The following is a 6,234-nucleotide window of genomic DNA, read 5'->3' on the forward strand; positions in this document are numbered from 1 at the left end:
CCATGCAGTCATTTGCGAATTATGTGTGTGCATACTCGATGAAAAAGAAGGAAGAACTAATGTTAATGGCGTCTCACCAGGGAATGCTGCGTAGGGGAATTCCGTTTACCACTCGCTCTGTCCTGTATGGATGCTTCTGAGAATGTGTAGGCTACTGCGAGGCACAGAGGGAAATATATATATATATATATATATTTTTTTTTTTTTTTTTTTTTAAGTTGCATTTTTATGTAATAGTATAAATATTAAGGAGCGCCAGCATTCTGTCACAGGTAGTGAGATCGGACAGTTCGCTCGCCGTCATTGTGCGCCTTGGAGAGCTGCGCAACTGGAACGGTGTGCTAACCACGTATGTGAAAGTCACGGCGTGGCGCAGGGACAGATTCCGAGAGGTGCACAACTCATACTTACCTGGCGGGGGAGATACCATGATCACGAAGGTGGTTCACCCCAGGGCGTAGGCTCGCCTTGCACTTGGTCAGCTGACCCTGCGATTCCCCAAATTGTGAATCTCGACCGCATAATTTCTGCTAGTGGGGGACTGCTCTCGCTCTCCCTGATGTTGCTGTGAGAATAGAATGTACTCGATGGCGCCGGCGCCTATAGACCGTGAACGGGTGTAAGTGTAGAAAAGTGCGTAAATCCACGGAAACAACTTTGCTGCAGTCATGCGTCATTGCACGCTATGCAAGTCCTTTTAAAATTTATGGTTTCCCGCATTTTTAAATGTGCAAGTGAGTGTCAATCATTAACCAGGTGACCGCGACTCGTCAGGGTTTCATGCTGCGGCCGGTGCGAGAACGAGCTGTGACTCCATTACATAACATTATTACATTATGTATCTTAGACTTCCTGTCTAAACCACGACGACTGTTTCCGCCCCATCCTTTCCATCCGTACATTCTTACTTTTTCCAGAGGGCGGCTACCTGCATTTGTAAAGCCATACGGTGATCGCCAAGCTTTGCAAAACATTACTTTGCATACTTTTTCCACATGTTTTTTCAATTAGCAGCGTGTTTCATAAAAAGAAGGAGAACTAATGTTATGCGGGTCTTGCAAGGAACTCGACGGACTCCGACCAATCATCTCATAAGATCCTACCCGAGCATTACATAGCAGTTAATCTGTAGCGACCAAGTACTGCGAGCTGGCATCGAGTAGTCGGACAGCGATTTATAGATAATTCAAATCATATATAAAATTCATTTTTCTAGCAACGATTCATCTGTCATAAATAGCTGATCATTCGGTATGTGCACGATTCGATGCACACTGGTGATGTCATATGGATCTTAAGTTTGCTGCCAGTAAGCATTTGATGTCCTTGAGATCATCTTCTTAACTCGTCAATTCAATGCGTTATTGAAGTCATTCTGGACTAGACATTGTAATTCCGCCCAATACAAATGATTTTCGAACCTGAATGCAATTACGATGATGGAGAGGCTATGATTTAGGGGGCTGCCATAGCACTATTAACGTCTTGCTGCGCTTTCCTTCGATTCGCCCACACACTGAAAGCCGATCTCGGATCCGCATAACTGTCTGGCCTGTTAGTATGGTGGGACCGCTGGAATACCAGGTCATAAGCCTTTTCTATGTACTTACGTTTATTATTATTATTTATTTGCGTCAATTTGGGGCGGCTGCCTCACACATTTAACGTGAACGTGAACTGTGCAAAGTAAAATCAAAATCACGTCTAGATATCCGTGCTGCAGGTCAGTCGCATTGCAACGGCATATGGCAAGTCCTTTTAAAATTTAATGGGTTGCCCGCATTTTTAAATTGCAAGTGAGTGTAACTCATTTAACCAGGGTGACGCGACTTCGTCAGGGTTTTCAATGCTGCGGCCGGTGCGAGAAACGAGCTGTTGACTTCCATTACATTACATTATTACATTATGTAATGCTTAGACTTCCCTGTCTAAAACAACACGACGACTGTTTCGCCCCATCTCTTTCCACTCCGTAGCATTTTCTTACTTTTTTCAGAGGGGGCGGCTACTGCCATTTGTAAAGCCATACGTGATCGCACAAGCTTTGCAAAACATTACGTTTGCATACATTTTTCCAATATTTTATCAGGCAAGCCGTTTTAACCAAAGCGACGTGCAATAAGTGTATGCCGAAGGTCGTTGCAAGAACTACAGAACGTACGTCCGACAAAGTTCAATTCTCATAAAGAATCAGCTACCCCGAGCCATTAACATAGCCAGTTCAATCTGTAAGCAGAAGCCCAATGTACATTGCGAAGCCTGGCATCGCAGTCACGTCAGGCACAGCGGATTTAACTAGGAATAATTCAAATTCAGATATATGAAAAACCATTTTCACTAGCCAAAACGGAATTACAGACGTCATAAATAGCTGATCATTCGTATGTGCGACGATTCGAATGGCCATACTTGTGATGTCATTATGGATATCTTTAAAGTTATTGTGACAAGTGAAAGCATGTTTTCAGATGTCTTGATTCATCCTTCTTACTCGTCAGTTTCAAATTGCAGTTATCTTGAATTGTCATTCTGACTAGTAACATTGTAATTTCGCCCAATTCAAATGAGTTTGTCGATAACTGAAATGCAATTACGGATAGTGGAGCGAGGCTATTGAATGTTAGGAGGGCTTGCCATGACGGCAACTATTTAAACGTCTTTGGCTGCGGCTTTCTTCGCTTACGGCCACACCACCCTGAAAACGCCCGATCTCGTCTGATCTCGGAAGCTAAGCAGGGTCGGGCCTGGTTAGTACTTGGATGGGAGACCGCCTGGGAATACCAGGTGCAGTAAGCTTTTACTTATGTACTTACATGTTTATTTATTTATTTATTTATTTTGCGTTGTCACACTTGGGGGCGATCTCTCACACGATTTAAGCTGGAATACCGGAACTGTGCAAAGTAAAATAAAACATCAACGTGTCTTAGATATCCAGGCTGCAGGTCAGTCGCATTGCAACGGCATATGGCAAGTCCTTTTAAAATTTAATGGGTTGCCCGCATTTTTAAATTGCAAGTGAGTGTAACTCATTTAACCAGGGTGACGCGACTTCGTCAGGGTTTTCAATGCTGCGGCCGGTGCGAGAAACGAGCTGTTGACTTCCATTACATTACATTATTACATTATGTAATGCTTAGACTTCCCTGTCTAAAACAACACGACGACTGTTTCGCCCCATCTCTTTCCACTCCGTAGCATTTTCTTACTTTTTTCAGAGGGGGCGGCTACTGCCATTTGTAAAGCCATACGTGATCGCACAAGCTTTGCAAAACATTACGTTTGCATACATTTTTCCAATATTTTATCAGGCAAGCCGTTTTAACCAAAGCGACGTGCAATAGTGTATGCCGAAGGTCGTTGCAAGAACTACAGAACGTACGTCCGACAAAGTTCAATTCTCATAAAGAATCAGCTACCCCGAGCCATTAACATAGCCAGTTCAATCTGTAAGCAGAAGCCCAATGTACATTGCGAAGCCTGGCATCGCAGTCACGTCAGGCACAGCGGATTTAACTAGGAATAATTCAAATTCAGATATATGAAAATACCATTTTCACTAGCCAAAACGGAATTACAGACGTCATAAATAGCTGATCATTCGGTATGTGCGACGATTCGAATGGCCATACTTGTGATGTCATTATGGATATCTTTAAAGTTATTGTGACAAGTGAAAGCATGTTTTCAGATGTCTTGATTCATCCTTCTTACTCGTCAGTTTCAAATTGCAGTTATCTTGAATTGTCATTCTGACTAGTAACATTGTAATTTCGCCCAATTCAAATGAGTTTGTCGATAACTGAAATGCAATTACGGATAGTGGAGCGAGGCTATTGAATGTTAGGAGGGCTTGCCATGACGGCAACTATTTAAACGTCTTTGGCTGCGGCTTTCTTCGCTTACGGCCACACCACCCTGAAAACGCCCGATCTCGTCTGATCTCGGAAGCTAAGCAGGGTCGGGCCTGGTTAGTACTTGGATGGGAGACCGCCTGGGAATACCAGGTGCAGTAAGCTTTTACTTATGTACTTACATGTTTATTTATTTATTTATTTATTTTGCGTTGTCACACTTGGGGGCGATCTCTCACACGATTTAAGCTGGAATACCGGAACTGTGCAAAGTAAAATAAAACATCAACGTGTCTTAGATATCCAGCCACAGTTCAAAGCTAATGGCGTCAGCACGCTTCGGTTTCTGTCAAAAGCGTTTTTCGTTTTTGTTGTTTCAGAATGAGAGAGAAGGGGGGTATTTCAGAAAACAGGCTTACCGAGTCGAGTCTGCTCTGTAACTGCGCCGAGTCAATACCAGGAAGAACTGTATCCACTTCAGTCCATGTTCCTGATTCGCGAGGGCTGCCGGGGTTTCCTCGGTACACTTATCCGGCTAACCCTGCGTCCTGATACGGGGCCCAGGAGTTCGCTTAACTGTGCATTTTTGCGTTCCCCATGCGTTCATTTGCGAATTACGTGTGTGCATACTCGATGAAAAAGAAGGAAGAACTAATGTTAATGGCGTCTCACCAGGGAATGCTGCGTAGGGGAATTCCGTTTACCACTCGCTCTGTCCTGTATGGATGCTTCTGAGAATGTGTAGGCTACTGCGAGGCACAGAGGGAAATATATATATATATATATAAATTTTTTTTTTTTTTTTTTTTAAGTTGCATTTTTATGTAATAGTATAAATATTAAGGAGCGCCAGCATTCTGTCACAGGTAGTGAGATCGGACAGTTCGCTCGCCGTCATTGTGCGCCTTGGAGAGCTGCGCAACTGGAACGGTGTGCTAACCACGTATGTGAAAGTCACGGCGTGGCGCAGGGACAGATTCCGAGAGGTGCACAACTCATACTTACCTGGCGGGGCAAGTCCTTTTAAAATTTAATGGGTTGCCCGCATTTTTAAATTGCAAGTGAGTGTAACTCATTTAACCAGGGTGACGCGACTTCGTCAGGGTTTTCAATGCTGCGGCCGGTGCGAGAAACGAGCTGTTGACTTCCATTACATTACATTATTACATTATGTAATGCTTAGACTTCCCTGTCTAAAACACACGACGACTGTTTCGCCCCATCTCTTTCCACTCCGTAGCATTTTCTTACTTTTTTCAGAGGGGGCGGCTACTGCCATTTGTAAAGCCATACGTGATCGCACAAGCTTTGCAAAACATTACATTTGCATACATTTTTCCAATATTTTATCAGGCAAGCCGTTTTAACCAAAGCGACGTGCAATAAGTGTATGCCGAAGGTCGTTGCAAGAACTACAGAACGTACGTCCGACAAAGTTCAATTCTCATAAAGAATCAGCTACCCCGAGCCATTAACATAGCCAGTTCAATCTGTAAGCAGAAGCCCAATGTACATTGCGAAGCCTGGCATCGCAGTCACGTCAGGCACAGCGGATTTAACTAGGAATAATTCAAATTCAGATATATGAAAATACCATTTTCACTAGCCAAAACGGAATTACAGACGTCATAAATAGCTGATCATTCGGTATGTGCGACGATTCGAATGGCCATACTTGTGATGTCATTATGGATATCTTTAAAGTTATTGTGACAAGTGAAAGCATGTTTTCAGATGTCTTGATTCATCCTTCTTACTCGTCAGTTTCAAATTGCAGTTATCTTGAATTGTCATTCTGACTAGTAACATTGTAATTTCGCCCAATTCAAATGAGTTTGTCGATAACTGAAATGCAATTACGGATAGTGGAGCGAGGCTATTGAATGTTAGGAGGGCTTGCCATGACGGCAACTATTTAAACGTCTTTGGCTGCGGCTTTCTTCGCTTACGGCCACACCACCCTGAAAACGCCCGATCTCGTCTGATCTCGGAAGCTAAGCAGGGTCGGGCCTGGTTAGTACTTGGATGGGAGACCGCCTGGGAATACCAGGTGCAGTAAGCTTTTACTTATGTACTTACATGTTTATTTATTTATTTATTTATTTTGCGTTGTCACACTTGGGGGCGATCTCTCACACGATTTAAGCTGGAATACCGGAACTGTGCAAAGTAAAATAAAACATCAACGTGTCTTAGATATCCAGCCACAGTTCAAAGCTAATGGCGTCAGCACGCTTCGGTTTCTGTCAAAAGCGTTTTTTCGTTTTTGTTGTTTCAGAATGAGAGAGAAGGGGGTATTTCAGAAAACAGGCTTACCGAGTCGAGTCTGCTCTGTAACTGCGCCGAGTCAATACCAGGAAGAACTGTATCCACTTCAGCC

At 43.4% G+C, this 6,234-nt stretch overlaps 4 non-coding genes across 4 annotated transcripts; all 4 read left to right on the forward strand.

The window, feature by feature from the left end:
* The first annotated feature begins 403 nt into the window (after positions 1–403).
* LOC135246590 (U1 spliceosomal RNA) lies at positions 404–560 on the forward strand. Its single transcript, XR_010327785.1, has one exon. It is a non-coding gene; the product is annotated as a U1 spliceosomal RNA (small nuclear RNA).
* Positions 561–2,677: 2,117 nt separating this feature from the next.
* On the forward strand, positions 2,678–2,796 carry LOC135246587 (5S ribosomal RNA). The gene has a single exon (XR_010327782.1). It is a non-coding gene; the product is annotated as a 5S ribosomal RNA (ribosomal RNA).
* A 1,104-nt stretch (positions 2,797–3,900) lies between these two features.
* LOC135246588 (5S ribosomal RNA) lies at positions 3,901–4,019 on the forward strand. The gene has a single exon (XR_010327783.1). It is a non-coding gene; the product is annotated as a 5S ribosomal RNA (ribosomal RNA).
* Positions 4,020–5,797: 1,778 nt separating this feature from the next.
* LOC135246589 (5S ribosomal RNA) lies at positions 5,798–5,916 on the forward strand. Its single transcript, XR_010327784.1, has one exon. It is a non-coding gene; the product is annotated as a 5S ribosomal RNA (ribosomal RNA).
* The last annotated feature ends 318 nt before the right edge of the window (positions 5,917–6,234 follow it).

This window comes from Anguilla rostrata, unplaced genomic scaffold (assembly GCF_018555375.3).
Source record: "Anguilla rostrata isolate EN2019 unplaced genomic scaffold, ASM1855537v3 scaf0546, whole genome shotgun sequence".
NCBI lineage: Eukaryota > Metazoa > Chordata > Actinopteri > Anguilliformes > Anguillidae > Anguilla > Anguilla rostrata.